Raw genomic sequence first — 18,051 nt, forward strand, 5'->3', positions numbered from 1 at the left:
TATCTGATTGCTACCTCATATATCCTGTTCATTTCTGTAAGTTGCCTCTACTCACTGTTTACTCCCGGATGGCACCGAGTGCTACCTCTCATGTCGGATATTTGGCCACTCACTAGTGTCTCATTTATGCTATGTAACCTACGGTTGACAGTTGTTGTTGCACATGTGTATTCCTATTGTGCCTTCTCGAATTCATTAATGCATTAGTAGTTTAGCCCTATTTTTATACTGTATATGCGGCAAGCTGCACCTATCGCACCCTTATCCCTATCATGCAATGTTTGCTACCTCATTTATTTGTTGGTTCTTCGATGTAAGCTACTTCACGATGCTGCACTGATTATTAATACCTCATTCACTTCGTTTAGTCATGTAAGCTGCACCCAGCCACTGTCTACATCTAGACTACACTGTTGCTACCTAGTACACATTGATGTGTATAGTTGATTCCACCTAACCGGTTCTACCCCTCATATTTTGTACATGGTGTAAGCTGACTGCTACCTCGAATATAGGATACATTAGGAAAGCTGCACCTACGCACTGTTGGATCTTGGATTGCACTGATTTCTTCATCTTATACTTCTGGTCACTCACTAGTGTCATTCCTTTGCCCTGTAACTAGCGGCTGACAGCTTTTATTGTCCTCCTATCTACTACACCCAACAACCCTACTAAAATGGAGCTCAACGGCAAGCACACTTTTAGAATTAACTACCCTCCCACTCTCACCAAAAAAGCCACTAAACGTTTTAAACATAACTTCTTGAGGTCGCACCCTGAAACACCCTTTGCCGACACCTACTTCTCACCGGGCAATGGAGCCCTGAATACCGATATCATCTTCCACACCTCACGCAGAGCCCAATGGAGAAAAGCGTTCCTATCCCTACTCACTGTCTCCACCACCAGGAAAACAACTCATGGCCTAACTCTCTCTATCACACCTTCCCACCTCTTCCCTGGCAGGACTACCATTACTATCTACAATAACGGGATTGTCCTAATTCAATCCACGGACAAGAACCTGGAACTACTAGACAACCTGTTCCCCAAGTTCAAAGAGCACCTTTCGAAGCTGCGGACCCCCACCCAGAACTCCACCAGCACTATCACCCCTGACGTCGCTGCCCCCACCATCAACACCCCTACCCCCAGCACCCCAGTAAACGGCCCACCGGCTGTTAACGCCTCACACTCCCCAACGACAGTCACAAATTTCTCCATCACATATACTAGCCGCCCCTCTAACATGACCCCTCTTATCCCCACTCATACCCCCCCATCCCTCTCCCCCCTGACATAACAACTCCCACCCACAACACGCCACCATCTGAACACACCACCACCTGGAGTTTATCCACCCCCCTCCCATCCCCCCCAAGGCAGGCTCCTCCCCCTCCCCAGCTCCCTCCCTACTCTCATCCACGAGTCTCTCACACCTGACACAACAAATCTCACACACAACACGCCACCATCTGAACTCACCACCATTCGGAGTCTATCCACCCCCCCTCTCATCCCCCCCACGGCGGACACCTCTCCCTCCCCAGCCCCCCACCCACGACACTATCACCCTCCCAATAAAAGATACAGAACATACCGCCTCCCTTACCTTAGCATCCCCCTCTCTCCCACCCCCTATTCTCAGCCCTCACTACCCTCCTGTCTCCCCCACTGTCTTCAGCCTTCACTCACTCTTCTACTCTCCGGCACCGTCTCCCACTGACGTCACTACCTATACCTCCCACCCACCGCCTACTTCACCTACTTCACCCACACTCCTCGCCCACAAACACGCCCACACTTTGAATGCCAGTCCACTCATTAGCACCGCAGAAACTTCCAACAACGCTAATATATCCCCCCACTCGATACCCTGCCCGCTTTCCAGCTCACTACTCAACCATTCACCAATGGCTCTCACCACCAACCCCATCCCCAATGCACCTCCTGACCTGACTTTATCCAACCTCCAACAAGTCAAAGAGGATATTCTACAAATCAAAAAAGATATCCACGCAATCAAAGACCTTCTCTCCTCACAGCCCAGTCCACGTCCCACCATCCCTCTACCCCACAAACGACGCACCCCCCATCTTCCCACCATCCCTCTACCCCACAAACGACGCACCCTCCCTACATACCCTCGCCTCCAACGACACCCGCGCTGGCAGACTATCCCAGTTCGCAATAACTCCCACCGCCCCCGTCGTGCCCTCAACGCATTGTCGGACCGCGACTTATGCTCTCTCCTACGCTCTTATGGCCCAGGTCCGGTAAAACACATATCCAACACACACATCCCCATACCCACAATTCTTACAAACCCTCTGAGGCGCCCATCACTCAACAACAGAGGTTCCGTCCCTAACAACCTCAGAAAAGTCCCGCTCACACTAGAAAGCTCGACCACCCTTATCTCTCCCAAACTCAAGTGCATCCTACTGAACTGCAGATCGGCCCAGAGACACTCCTCCGATATTGCTGATCTCGTCTCAGCCAGGGATCTGGACCTAGCCATTCTAACGGAAATGTGGCTTACTGAAGTCTCTACCCCGATTATGGACATCCTAGTCCCCCCAAATTATCACATCATTAGGCTGGACAGGTCTCCTGGCAAGACGGGCGGGGGAATTGCATGCATTTTTAGGAGCAACCTCTCTGTTACTAAAGTCACCTCCCCCTCCCTTTCCTCCTGTGAACTCCTCTGCCTCGACATCACCAGCAAGGGCAAGCAAGTTTGTGCTTTACATCTCATCTATCACCCGCCTGGTGACAATCTCATATTCACCCAACAACTCATGGACATGATCAATTCCAATGCCGGTCGGCAGACCACCCAAGTCTTCCTGGGTGAGTTCAATCTCCACTGGAACGATCAGAAAGACACAGTGGTGAATAGTCTCAAAACTTTCCTTAATTCGCTTGACCTCACCCAAATATGCGATAGACCAACACACGACAAAGGCTCGATACTCGATCTCATCATTGCCAAAGAGAACGCTACACAACTGGAGATGATTCTACCCTGCGACTGGTCAGATCACCACATTATCACCTTCTTTATCAATGAAAAAGTTAAACCTAACCCGACTCAACCAATCAAATCCAAAACATGGAAAAGGGACATGAAGAATCTTAACCCCTCTACCCTGCCTCCCCACATCGGCAATCTCCTCCTTCCCCCCTCAGGTGCCTCGGATGTTCAATCACTGATCAACCACTACCTTGACTCTATGAACACAATAGTCAATGAAGTCGCCCCACTGCAACTGAAGAGTCTCCACCAAAATTTCTAACCCCTGGTATGATGATAGACTCAATGACGACAGGCGTACTATGCGAATGGCAGAGCGCACCTGGAGATCGGACCCTTCAGCACTGCACCTCAAAAGGCTTAAGAACAAGAGAAATGCCTACTTCAGGAAAATAAAACGCACAAAGTCGGACTTCTTTAGCCGCCAGTTGGACCAAGCAAAAAAACAGGCCAAGAAAGCTGTTCGAACTAATCAAGACCCAAACAAAGACACAACCTTTACAATCAAACAGCACAACAAGCGACACCCCACACTGTGAAGCCTTCTCTGCTTTCTTTAAGCTAAAGACTGACAACATAAGAAAGGACCTCATCATGGATGTAATCCGATTCCCCAACCACACCAGAATGGCTAACACTCAACCTAAAAACAAGGCATCTTGGCTGGTCTTCGATACCTACTCGGAAGAAGCAATACACAAACTGCTCTGCACCTTGAAGCCCTCTAATCACCTCACAGACCCTCTACCTGCTAATGCTGTAAAATACTTCATCCCCTTGATCCTCCCTCTCTGGACCAAAATAATCAACAGCTCCCTCCAACAAGGTCTCATTCCAGAATCCCTCAAGGTGGGGCAAGTCACGCCTATACTCAAGAAACCTACAGCTGATCCGTCTGACCTAAACAACTACCGGCCCATCACCAATATCTCCACCCTGGCCAAACTGCTGGAGAAATGTGTCCAACTCCAACTAACAAAACACATTGACCAATTTGACCTCCTCAACCCTCATCAATCAGGCTTCCGAGCGAAACATAGCACGGAAACAGCTATGACACACATAATTGATGACGCCCTCCAAATTCTTGATCGCAATGAGTCCTGCCTCCTCATCCTTCTTGACCTCTCGTCAGCATTTGACACGGTCAAACATGAGAACTTACTGGAGCTGCTAAGCTCTAGAATGGGTCTATCGGGAACTGTTCTCAAATGGTTTTCGTCCTTCCTTCACAATCGGTCTCAGAAGTTCAAGATCGACAATGTGCTATCTACATCTGTGCCTGCAGATCTAGGTGTTCCACAAGGATCCTCCCTCTCCCCCACACTGTTCAACCTCGTCATGGAACCGCTCGCCACCTTGCTCCAAGCTTCCAATGTCCAATTCCATATGTACGCCGACGACACACAACTTTACCTAAAGCTACAATCCCCGGATGATATCAAACATCTGAATTCCACGCTTATTAACACTCAATCCTGGCTGGCCGATAATCACCTCAAACTAAATGCTCTGAAAACTGAGTTCTTACTCATCTCACCCCCGGCGAAAATTTCCACCACCCAAACCTGGCTCATAAACCTAACAGCACTCAATGTCCAACCTATCATTGTGGATTCGGCGAAATCCCTAGGCATCACACTCGACGCCAAACTCAACATGCAGCAGCACGTTAGCAAAGCCACAAAAGCAGCTAATTTCCAAATCAACACACTGAGGAAAATTAAACCCTTTCTCCCGGCCGAAGACTTCCAAACTGCTGTACAAGCTTTAGTCATCCCTCGAATAGACTACGGAATTGTGGCCCTCAGCGGACTCCCGCTATCCACAACAGCACCCTTAAGAGCCTCCCTGAACGCTGCAGCGAGACTCATTACTGGCTCAAGAAAACATTTGCATATATCCCCAGACTTAAAGTCTCTAAAATGGCTGCCCTTTGAAGCCAGAATACAGCTAAAAATTGCAGTTATGACACACGCGGCCTTGCACCACAATGCGCCCAACTACCTCGCTCAAAAGTTGTCTATATCAGGAGGCTCAATATCCAATAGAAGCACAAAAAATCTACTCCTGAATCCTCGTAGATTCCGGAAAGAGAAAACCTACAAGCGCTCCTTCTCAGGAATGGCACCCAGGATCTGGAATGCGCTCCCGCCTGAAACCAGGCTTATCTCCTCCACTGCACTCTTCAAGAAAGAAGTGAAAACCATCCTTCTGGCCAAGATCTCCTGAACCTTATAGGTGCTGGATCAGAGACTCTGCATTGCTGTGCACCACTGTTCACCTGGTCCTTTGGCACTATACTTCTGCGTGATGGGGACACCACTACGCTATTCTCTTACTACCGACCAATATATGATACACGTTGGTTTACTGACTCACTCTCCCGATGCCCCCACTCAGTTCTCTCTACACTAAAACATTGATATAAGCCATCCACACACCCATGGTGTACCTGAACACCTCTGTAGTGGGAACAATGACTTGTGCCTTTTGATATTACTTGTTTACCTGATTGTATACTGACATGTTTTATGTATGTTATTATCCTACCATGTTAATGACTATTATATTGCTACCATTTTCTCTGTTCATTCCTACTGCCCCCACCCTGTCTTTGTGAAGCGCTCTGATATCTGTAAGGATCTTGTTCGCGCTATACAAAACTTTGAATAAATAAGAACAATTTTTTCAGATACACACTAACAAAGTGGTTCTTAGGCCTAATCCAAAATTCCTGCCAAAGGTTATTACTCCTTTTCACCTAAACCAATCAGTAGAGTTACCTGTGTTTTTTCAAAACCCGGACTCTGTTGCAGAAAGGGCTTTAAACACCTTAGATGTTAGACGAGCCCTGTTATACTACACAGATAGGACTAAAACCTTCAGAAAGACAAAACAATTATTTGTATCTTTCTCTCCTCCACACAAAGACAACCCCATCTCTAAGGGGGGAACTGCCAGGTGGATTGTAAAGTGTTTACAAATATCCTATCAAAAGGCTAAACGTACACTAGCAGTTCCTCCTAGAGCACACTACTCTCAAACTAGGAGCCTCTATGGCTTTCTTAGGAAATATACCACTAGAGGACATATGCAAGGCAGCCACATGGCCTACAATACACACCTTCACGAAACACTATTGTGTTGATGTGCAAGCCAAGCAGCAAGCTGCAGTAGGCCAAGCTGTCCTTAGAACACTGTTTCAAAATACAGCAACGGATACAGGTGACCACCGCTAGGGGAGACACTGCTGCACAATCGATGCACAGTATACGAACTGCAGCTCGTATGCCTCGAACGGAATATGCTACTTACCAGTATGCATCTGTTCTTGGCATGTAGAGCTGCAGAGTCGTATACGCCCGCCCGCCTCCCCGGGACTTGTATCCGTTCCAGGTATCATCCTATTTAGATGCACACGCATGTACATCCTTTCTTTATCTTTACTTTTACTAACTCCATCATTTCCGATCATGGTGAAAAACAATCTGAGGATGGAGTCAATGACCATGCGCAGTATTGTCCAAGGGAGGAGTCACCTATCTCGTGACTACAAAGACTTCTTCCAAGAAGACAACAACCTGCATCATCCGAGCCCAACACCAGGTGGCGATCTAATGCACAGTATACGACTCTGCAGCTCTACATGCCAAGAACAGATGCATCCTGGTAAGTAGCATATTCCTTTTTGTCTATAGATAATTTTGTGAACATTTCTTTGGTAAGGGACCTTTTGTTCCTTAAAAACTAACTCCACCCTCAGTCAATGGCATATCCTTTGGTTCCCTCGATTATAATATAACCATGCAAAAGAGGCACTTTCTCACAGCATCAAAATCAGCTACACATTGGCCAAGAAGCAACCACCTGAGGGCTTGCATGCTCATTTCACCAGCGCCAAGGCTGCGACCACTGAGTTAGCTCGCAGTCTTGGTACTGGATATCTGCCTGGCTGCAACGTGGGATTACCTGCAGACGTTCACCAAGCACTTCTGCCTGGACAGTTGGGTTCATCAGAACGGGCACGTTGCCTGTTTGGTCCTGCAGGACTTTCTAGTGTGAATCTGTTTCGCAGACTAACCTCGGGGAGCTATTGCTTGGATATCTAGTCAAAGGTAATGAATCTGCATCTAAAAATCTCTAGCAGATGAACAAGTTACTTACATTCACTAATACCTTATCTGGTAGTCTCTATGTAGCTGCAGATTCCTTACGGACTCCTCCATCTTCCCCGCTCTGCGAACGGCTATCAGATTCGGGGTTGTTCCCCTTTAAGGGCCCTAGCTTTACACACCAGTGGTGAGTGTTCTTTTTGGCTCTGCGCTTCTGGTGAAAAGAAAATGACGTCCGTGTTTGCATGGCTCTTATGTAGGCACCTACACAGCAGACACCACATGGAGCCAAATGACGCCACCTACCAGTGCTCAGGGGTACTGCTCACAAATTTTTTTTACATTTCCAGATCAAGTCTGACGTCTGGGAAAATTTCTAAGGTAAGGAATCTGTGGCTAATTAGTCTCTACCAGATAAGGCATTATGGGAGATAAGTAACTTGTTCTATAAGCACAAAAGGAACATGTCCTTTTTAATATTAAGCACCATGACTAGTGGGCTACCAAGGCCTTCTCTAGAGCAAGCTTATTCATATTTAAAAGGAGGGATATGAACTGGCAAGTGATTCATTTTCCAGGGTTGAGTTGGCAGGTTTAAAGCTGCTTGTCTAGGCTGCAGTGGCAGGCCTGGAGACACGTTTTCTATTTGTAACTGTATTGGTTACTCAATTAAGTGCTGCGGTTCACTAGTGCTATTTAACTCACTAACTCTGGGTGTCTCTTGTACCATATACTGGGGAATTATAGTAAGTTAAATGAGCCAGTCGGGGATTGCCCTATTGTACACTTACTTCGGGTTTAGAGCACATGCACTGGGGCCTGAACAGCAGGGCCCAATGTGCTAGTGAGTATAAAAACCTGCAGCATCAGTCCAAAATGTAGGTGATGGGGGTGATCATACAAAAATGGGTCATTTACTACAGCCAGTCAAAGAGGACCAGTCCGCTATCTGTCAATACATTTCTTCAGCAAGAGTCTGGATCTGCAAACTGGGGGAGGCCATTGTCTTTCTGAAAGTTTGAACAATCTCTATAGGCCGAATGGATCAAAAGATACATATGGTAGTGGTTTGCCATACTTGTAAAGTGTAAGTTGGCCATGTTGATCTTTCAACCATGGGAGCTCATTGCACCAGAAAATCTTGTTTAAGATGCAACTCCTAAAATTCAGTCAACATTAGGGATATATTAATTGAAGTTGATTACATCCTTGTCCTCAGCGCCTACTTTCAGTATCCATAAATGTTCCCTAGCCTTGCATTGAGAGACTGTATCTGTAGGGGTGCTGCTCTTGATGGCCAGTTCATTGGACCTGAACTTTAACTTTGTACAATCTTGACCCATTGCCTAAATTATCAGAAATTTGGGGTTCGACAAATGTTGTGTGGTGGGTGGCATTGGGAGTGGACATTTTCTTAGGACACTTCTGAGCTAACACCTTATGACTGTTGGCTATGCAGACGCTGGCTTATTTGGGGGATTTGATTGATCGCCTTCTGTATCCTCAGCACAACTGTATCCCTTGCATATAAAAATATCCCACTAGACTGAGCTAGACTGGTTAAAAAACAAAAACAAATCATCAACGAATTCCCAAAGCATAACATTGGCAATATGCCCAATGTTATTGTGAAGCATAGTTTTTGGCTAAAAAAATGAATACATTCTGGGATTGTATCTCTTTACCAAAAGGTGCATGATTTTTGGGGTGTCTTTATCTTAATTTTTTTTATTCCTCCCTGCACATGCATGGAACCTTTTCCTCTGTAAATATATTCGACTGCCTGCACATCCATACTGTATCGGAGTCTCTAACCTCTGTCACCAACATTTGATTACCAAACATCAATCAGGTGCCCAAGAAGAGTAACTGTGTTATCGAATCTGAGAGAGACACGTTAGTGATAGATTCCTTAACTTAGAATATCCCCAGGCGTCAGACTGGATCTGAAAAGTTTTGCTTAGCAGTACCCCTGGGCGTCAGTAAGGTGGCGTCCTGCGGCTCCGCGTCCGTCACTGGCGTCGTATGCGCCGAAATGATGTCACGGAGACTACTTAGGCGCCACCCATGCGCGCTGATGTCAGTTATTTCTTTTTCCGCGCCAGCAAGCGCAGATCTGGATAGAGCATTTACCTTAGTCATTTTTCGACTATCTTTTTGAGAATTTTGTCTCATGTTGGTTTTCTCTGGTGTGAGTAGGGATGCCTGGATTTAAGTCCTGCGGGGCCTGCCGTCGCAATATGTCGGTGGCGGACTCCCACGATGTTTGCCTCTACTGCCTAGAGACTGATCACAACTCCCGGGCTTGCAGGGATTGTCGAGCCATGGCCCGAAGGCCTTGAGTGAGCGGTGCCTGAAACTGCTGGAGGCCCGGCATTCGTCCCGCCGCCGCTCCAGGTCAAGGGACCCTTCCCGGGACTGCTTGCGGGGACTTAGTCGTTGCTCCTCGGGCTCCAAGTCTTCCCCCTCTGATTCCGGTAAGCAACGACATAAAAAGAAGTCGAAGAAGCGTGTTTGCTCTCCGACTTCCCCCCGTCGATCCTTGGATGTGGATGAGGGGGACAGGGGTTCTGCTCCAGCGGCTCCCTGGGAGTCCTGCGGCCTTACCCGCCTTACCCGGGTCTGTCGGCGACTCCCGAACAGGTGCAAAAGTTTCTTGCTGCCATGGACCGCCTTTTTAGGCCTCGGTGCGCCTTCAGGCCCCGCAGTCCCGTGTCCAGATCCTGTTGGGCTGCTGGCGGTTCCAGCTTCGGCGCACAGGATCTGGCGCCGTTGGCTCCGGCCCCGGCGCCATGAGGTCCAGCGCTGCCTGCTCCGGCCCCAGTGCTGCCCTCGGCTCTGCTTCCGGCGCCACAGTGGGTGCCATTTGTTCCACCCTTGCCCCAGTTCCAGGACCATTTTGTTCCGACCTGAGATCCGCATTGGGATGCGGCGCCGGTCCAGCCCCGGCTGACGCTGTTCACTGCGCCATTTCCGATGCAGTTTGTCCCTTCTCCGCTCCTCCTGCGGAGGTGGAGGACTGGGAGGGGTCCGAGGACCCTCTTGTCCGGCAGTCTGACTCCGAGCGGGACTGAGTGGACGATCTAGAGGACGCAGGCAACCTCGATGTCTCTTCTGACCCGGGGTTTGCCTCTCCCCACCCGCGATGAAAGAGGGCGCTTCCTACACAATGGTGCACTGTAGGGCTGCTGCGGTCCTAAACCTCTATCTTCCTACAGTGACTGCAGGGAAGTGGGTTTCTGTTGCAGTAACCCCCCCTCCCCCACACACACACACACACGTTTTGCCTGATACCTGATGCACTTCTCCTTGGTGTGCCCTGGGTCCCTACCAATCAGGTACCCAGGGCCTGTGTTCCTTCCCTAAAAACTACACTGAAGCCTAAACCCAATTGGCAGCTCTGGCCACAGGTCAGCCCCTCGTAAATGGTACCCTAGATACCCAGGGCACTGTGACCAGGGAAGACCCCCTAAGGGCTGCAGCACCTATTGTGCCACCCTCAGGGGCCCTGTGCCCTGACACCCATACACTGCCTTGGCAGGCTGAGTGTCTTGGTACAGAACTAAACTGAGTCGACATGGCACACATCCCTGTGTGCCATGCCCACAGACACACTGCTCTGGCATACATCAGTCACCCCTCTAGCTGGGTGCCCTATGCCAGTGGTGTGGGCACAAGAATGAGCCATGATCCCCTACAGTACCCAGGGCCATTCCTGGGCACTGTGCATTGATGCCATTAAGAGTATATGGTGCTGGGAGGTTGTCATTACGAACTCCACAGCACCATAATGGCTACACTGAAGACTGAGAAGTTTGGTATCAAACTTCTCAGCACATTAAACCCACACCGATGCCAGTGTGGGATTTAATGTAAAATGCACTACAGAGGGCATCTTAGAGATGCCCCCTGAAACCTAACCTACAATCCACGTCTTGTCTAAGAGGCTGCCTAGGCTGCCACACAGCAGACAAATTGCTGGACCCCTGGGTGGAGACCCCCCCGCTCTCCTGGCACTGCAACAATGCACATCCTGGGCGAGGTGCTAGGTCTCCTCCCCCAGGATGGGCAGGGGGAAGCTTCAAAGGCATGCCGGCTTTGTGAGCTTCTACAGTCCACTTGCTCCACTCCGTAACTGGCCCCCACCAGTTCTGACCTCCACTCTGGCTGGAAGACTGGCGGGAAACCCTACGTCCGGAAAGGGGGTGTGCCAGCCTGTGCCAACTCCACCCCTCAGGTGGGAGAGGCGAGGTGAAGGACAACTCTGGGCTACCGCCATCTTGAGGATGGGGGAGCCCTACCCACGCACAGCTAGGCTCCTACCCCCCTCCCACAGGAGAGGATCAGGTTAGGGGGTGTACCCACCCCAGAACCGCGACCTATTGGTCACTGCCCTCACCCTACCTGGAACGCCCCTACATTTTGTATTTAGGGGCACACTGAACCTTCCTTCCTCAGATCCAGATTCCGAAACAAGAAAGAACAAGGAACAAGAAGACCTACCGTGCAGCTGCTAAAAAGAGGAAGACACCAACTGGTTTGGCCCAGCCCTACCGGCCTGTCGACCCTCGAACCTGCTCCTGCTAAACCCCGGCGTCTCCAATGATCAGCAACCTCTAAAACCCCGGAGGACCTGACTGCCTTGTGACTCTGACTACCTGGGTTTCCCACGAGCAGTGGTACAGCTCAAAGCAAGTAACAATCCCTTGCATCAGCCCGTAACCGCGAACCCTGCACACTCTGCACCCCCCGACGACTAGGACCCGAAGTCCAGTGTCTAACGACCGCCCTCGATGAACCAGACTACGCCTGCAGCCTCAGAACCAGGGACCCCCCCTTACCACGACCAGCTGAGGGTAAGATTTCCCGACGCCAAAAGACACCCCTGCACCCGGCGCCCCACGGCCTCCTGTGCCCAACTCCTGGGTGTCCACCCCTCCTCCAGCTTCCCAACTTACCTCTCGAAGTGGTGGTCGCACCTGAAGAATCTCCATCCCCGAGTCTGCAGCCTTTGTTCACTTTCCAAGATTTCAATTGATTAACATTGAGCAGCCGACGGCTCAAAAGCACCCTGCACCCAGCTGCCTGAGTGCCCCTGGGAGTGCAGCCTCTATCCTATCTCACTTCCCCACTTGCCCTGAGTAAATGACCCAGGCGCGTGGCCTGCTAGCCATCATTCACCAACCAAGGGCCCCCTGCTTTCTAAGGAAAGGATAACATTGGGCCTAACTCACTCTGCACCCGCTGCAACTGGGCTGCTGAGGGTGTAACAACTGTACTTACCTGACCCTGGGAGACCTCTGAGTCTATGCCCAGAACCTTATCTCCGCCAGTCGAGTACTTACCCAAAAGCCGATAACTTCTTTTTCTTCCATAGGGTAACATGGACTGGTTTCACTTGAAAACTCTTTGAAGTTTGGAGTTTTGGAACTTTAAAATATTTGTCTAAGATCAGCCGAACCACAAATTCTGATTTACTCACCTGCTATCAGGAGAGATGCTAGTGCTTGGATCTTGGTGCCCTGCACTGACCCAGAAAAGTAATTACAACCGTACTTACCCCTAACTCAATTTTCTACCGTAGGAAATCAATGACTGTTTTTCTGTGAAATTTCTTCTAAGTGTCAATTTTTGCAAGTTACAAATATTCCTTAAAAATCGTACAAACTACGAAAACGTAATTACTTACCTGTTTAAGATAATGTCCCAGTGCTGAACCTAGGAGCCCAGCACTGGATAACAAAAGTAACGCAAACATACTTTACCTGCTATCTGCATTTCCTTCCATAGATTAACATTGCCTGGTTTTTGCTGAAAAAGTCGATTTTGCAAACTTACAAATATTCATTAAAAATGGCCTGTATAACAAAAACACAATCCTTCAACTGTTTACAGGTGGTGTACCAGTACTGGATCTAGGATCCATCCCTGAGTTAGGAAGAGTAACCATAACCCCACTTACCTGCTAAGTGAACTTCTATAGGAAATCGACTGTTTTTCTGTGACATTTTTTGTCAACTTTTAAAATACCAAAATATTACTTAAAAATCACTACTGAGACTTGACCGATGTTGCTCAACTGTTTACAGTACCTGTCTCAGGACTGCATCTAGGATCCAGTCCTGCAGTTAGAAAAGTAATCCTGTAAGTAATCTGTTACCTTCTTTTACAAATTCCCATTAAGCTCAATGTCATTGGGTTTTAAATTGTGTTGCCTATTGCAACAAACTGTAACTTGCATTCCAAAAGTCTATTGCCTATTTGCAAAGTATTTAACTTTAGTAACTCATTCTGAGAAAGTATATTTTGATACCTTGTTGGTTCTAAAATAAAACGACTATATCTTTTGATACAAAACAATTGGCCTAGAGTTCAGTTCTTGAGTGCGTGATACCATTTGCTGACTACGGGTGTACAACAAATGCTTTACACTGTCCTCTGATACTGCCTTACTGCTCGACCAAGCTACCACTTTAGAGAGTAAGGTTATATCTAACTTTAGCCTCTGCCAAACCTCTATGGTCTGTGGACTCGCTGCACACTGTACCTATTTGGGAACAGTATATACAGAGCCACTTTCCTACAGTGACCCTCAAATCTAACCTTACCAAGGTGCTCCAGACGGCGACTACTTCGCTGGAGACTCTGCTACCCATCAATGACGCCCTCACCGACGTCCTGTTGGGTACCTGGTAGCAGCCGACCACAGGGGTCCCTGTGGATAAGAATGTTGCCAGGCATCACCGCCTGGCACCTGGTGACCCGCCTTTCTGACCACTCACCCTATGCTTGTGAGTCTGGTCACCCAGACCTCGACGTCGCAGAGTGCCTTTCTCACGGCTCCTCCGGACAAGGACTCTTAAGAAGTTGGATCAGTTCAGAAAGCGGCTGTTCTCTTCGGCCAGCTTGGGGCTGCGGTTGGTGAACACCCCCTGCTTATTGGCCTGTTATTCCTATGCGGTGCGTGATACCGTTGCTCAGGTGTTACCACAGTGTCCTGTGGAGGTCCAGGCTGTACTTTCCCTTGCGGTTGCTGAGGGTAAGGATGCGGCTAAGTTCACAATTCGGTGTGGTTTGGACACCGCTGACTTGTTGGGCAGGGTGATTTCTACGACTGTGGCGCTGCGCCGCCACGCCTGGTTGCGTTCTACTGGGTTCTCGCCTGATGTCCAGAGCTCGCTCATGGACATGCCCTTTTATGGCACCCGCCTGTTTGGAGATAAGGCCGACAGTGCACTGGAGCGTTTTAAGGACTCGCGGGCCACAGCCAAGTCCTTGGGTCTTTGTGCAGAGAGCCAGGCCACTCCTGGTTTTCGTTCCTTTTGTGGCCACGGTAGAGGCGCCCAGGCGCGTTCCGTCAGCAAGCCTGTACCAGCCTCAGCGCGGTCGCGGCTTCCGCAGGGTCGGGTCTGGGAATCAGTGTGGGGGTCGGCCACCTACGCCCCTGTTGCTTCTACCTCCAAACCATACTAATCCGAGCTTGTGGAGCAGCCCACGCCGTTTGGTGGCAGGACCTGCCACCACCTGCCCCACTGGCACGATATCACATCGGACACGTGAGTGTTGCAGCTCATCCACAAGGATTACTCCCTTCCCTTTCAGTCCACCCTTCCAGCCATGCCACCTCTGTACCTCCGCATGTCGGGGGAACACTTGGCGCTTCTCCGGCAGGAAGTCACGTCCCTTTTGGCCAAGGGGGCCATCACGTGTGTTCTGGGCCAGAAGTAGGGAGTGGTTGTTATTCCCACTACATTCTGGTCCCCAAGAAGGACAGAGTGGGTCTGCGTTCTATCTTGGATCTCAGGAACATCAATTGCTTTCTCCGTAAGGAGAAGTTCAAGATGCTGACTCTGGCCTTTGCTGCCCTCGACCCTGGAGACTGGATGGTAGTAATGGACTTGCAGGACGCATATTTTCACATCCCCGTCCTGCCGGCCCATTGGCATTACCTGCGGTTCACGTTAGGCCAGGAGCATTTTCAGTTCACTGTGCTCCCCTTCGCCCTTACCAGCGCCCCTCGGGTGTTCACGAAAGTGATGGCGGTGGTCGCTGCTCATCTTCACAGGTCAGGGGTATCAGTCTTCCTCTACCTCGACGACTGGTTGTTGAAGGCGGGCTCTCCCCAGGCAGTCATCACCCACCTTCAGACTACGGCCGACCTCCTGCACTTGCTGGGGTTTTCCATCAATGTGCCGAAGTTGCACCTGAGTCCCTCTCAGAAACTCCCCTTCATCGGAGCGGTTCTGGATTCGAGGCAGTTTCGGGTTTATCCTCCCGAGCAGCGAGTCAGGGATATTCAGGCTATGATTCCAATCTTTCAGCCTCTATCCCGCGTTTCGGTCAGGATGACCCTCCGGATCATGGGCCTGTTGGCATCCTGCATCCTGCTAGTGAAACATGCTAGGTGGCATATGCGGGCTCTGCAGTGGCACCTGAACCTCCAGTGGGCGCAGCATCAGGGCAACCTGTCCGATCATGTCCATATCTCGGAGGGCACTGCATGACACTTGCAGTGGTGACTCACAAATCGCGATTGGGTCATTGGCAGGTCCCTCTCCCTTCCCCAACTGGAGCACATAGTGGTGACGGATGCGTCTCTCCTGGGAGAGGCGGAGATCAGAGGCCTTTGGTCTCCGGCGGAGTCCCGGCTCCATATCAACCTTCTGGAGCTGCGGGCAATCCGACTTGCACTGAAGGCATTCCTTCCCTCTGTCCGGGGAAGTGTAGGGCAGGTGTTTACGGACAACACCCCTGCCATGTGGTATTGCAAAAAGCAGGGCGGGGTGGGGTCCTGGACCCTTTGTCAGGAGGCTCTGCGCCTCTGGACATGGCTGGAACATCAAGGCATCACCTTGGTGGTTCAACACCTGGCAGGTTCTCTGAACGCCAGGGTGGACAAACTCAGCCGTTGGTGCTTGATGGATCATGAATGGCGTCTGAACTCGGACGTGGCTCAAGGTTGCTTTCAGCAGTGGGTAAAGCCTTGGTTAGACCTATTCGCCACCGAAGAGAACGCGCAATGTCATCAGTTCTGCATGTTGGAATTTTCAAGGCGGCACTCGCTCAGCGCCGCTTTTCGTCGCAAGTGGAGCTGCGGTCTGTTGTACGCCTTTCCACCTATTCCACTTTTGCCCAGAGTGCTGAAGATATCAGGCGCGACCAGGCCCAAGTCATCCTTGTGGCTCCGGACTGGGCACGAAGATACTGGTATCCAGAGCTACTCAGCATGGCAATCGATCCCCCGATCCGACTGCCTCTTCGGGAGGATCTTCTGTCGCAGCAGCAGGGGACGGTCCTCCACCCAAACCTATCCAGCCTCTACCTCCATGCGTGGAGATTGAGTGGCGACAGTTGACAGCTTTTGATCTTCCTCTCGAAGTCTGTGATGTTATTCTGGCAGCCAGGCGTCCCTCCACGAAAACGTTATACGCCTGCAGGTGGATCAAGTTTGTTGCATGGTGCACAGATAAGTCTGTGGATCCCCTTTCTGCCCCTCTTTCCGAGGTTCTTCTGTTCCTTCTTTCCTTGGCCCAGCAGGGCTCTGGTCTGGGCACTATCAAGGATTGTCTTTCTGCCATCTCCACCTTTCTACGGCTTCCCGATCAGCCTTCTCTTTTTAAGTCTCCGGTTGTTAACTGTTTTTCTGAGAAGGCATTATACACACGTTCCCTCCGGTCCAGTTTATAATGCCTCAGTGGGACTTGAATCTTGTGTTGACCTATTTGATGTGCGCACCCTTTGAGCCGCTTCACAACTGTCCTTTACGTCTTCTCACCTTAAAGACGGCTTTCCTGATTGCTCTCACCTCTGCCAGATGAGTGAGTGAGCTCCAGGCTTTGTCTTCTAAACCTCCTTTCCGTTCATCCGGACAAGGTGGTTTTACAGACCCATCCTTCTTTCTTGCCAAAGGTTGTTACGCCCTTCCACATCTTTCAGACCATCACTTTGCCCACCTTTTTTCCACCTCCGCATCCTTCTAAAGAGGAGAGGCTCCATCATCTGGACCCAAAACATCCGATCTCATTCTTTCTGATGCGCACACAGCAGTTCTGAGTGGATGGCCAGCTCTTTGTTGGCTACGTGGGTGCCAGAAAACGTGGGGCCGTGCACAAACGGACCATCTCTCGGTGTGTCGTTCTCTGCATCAAGGCCTGTTACTCCTTGGCTAAGAAGGAGCCTCCTGTGGGGCTGTGTGCCCATTCCACCAGGGCAACGGTAGCCACTACTGCCTTGGGATGCGACATTACCTTGCAGGACATTTGTCAGACAGCTACGTGGGCCTCGCTACACACGTTTACCAAGCATTACTGCCTTGACAGTCAAGTCCGGAGAGATGGCTTCTTTGGCCGTTCTGTTCTCCGTGACTTTCTGGTGTAATCTTGTTTGCAGACCCACCACCGGGGTTGGTATTGCTGGGGTATCTAATCTAAGGTAAGGAATCTTATCACTAACGTGTCTCTTTCAGATGCACAAGTTACTACTTGTATATTGATATATCTGTAAGAGACATTAGTTAGTGATAGATTCCTTACCGACCCACCATCCTCCCCGTTCTGGGAACTGATTACTAGGGTTAAGGTCATCCCTTTCAGGGACCTAGTTTCAATGCACCAGTGGTCAGTATCTTGCATGGCTCTGCGTTCCTGGCGCGGAAAGTAGTGTACAGAACTGATGTCAGCGCGCATGGTGGCGCCTAAGTAGTCTCTGTGACGTCATCTCTGCGCATATGACGCCAGTGACTGACGCGGAGCCGCAGGACGCCACCTACTGACGCGCAGGGGTACTGCTAAGCAAAACTTTCCGGATCCAGTCTGACGCCTGGGGATATTGTAAGGTAAGGAATCTATCACTAACTAATGTCTCTTATATTGTTATACAAGTAGTAACTTGTGCTTT

General features: G+C 49.9%; 1 protein-coding gene across 4 annotated transcripts in view; it reads left to right on the forward strand.

The window, feature by feature from the left end:
- PRPF40A (pre-mRNA processing factor 40A) overlaps positions 1-18,051 on the forward strand; it is an 879,874-nt gene that overhangs the window by 529,074 nt on the left and 332,749 nt on the right. The gene's annotated exons all lie outside the window — the stretch shown is intronic.

The sequence above is a fragment of the Lissotriton helveticus genome, chromosome 3_1 (assembly GCF_964261635.1).
Source record: "Lissotriton helveticus chromosome 3_1, aLisHel1.1, whole genome shotgun sequence".
Taxonomy (NCBI): domain Eukaryota; kingdom Metazoa; phylum Chordata; class Amphibia; order Caudata; family Salamandridae; genus Lissotriton; species Lissotriton helveticus.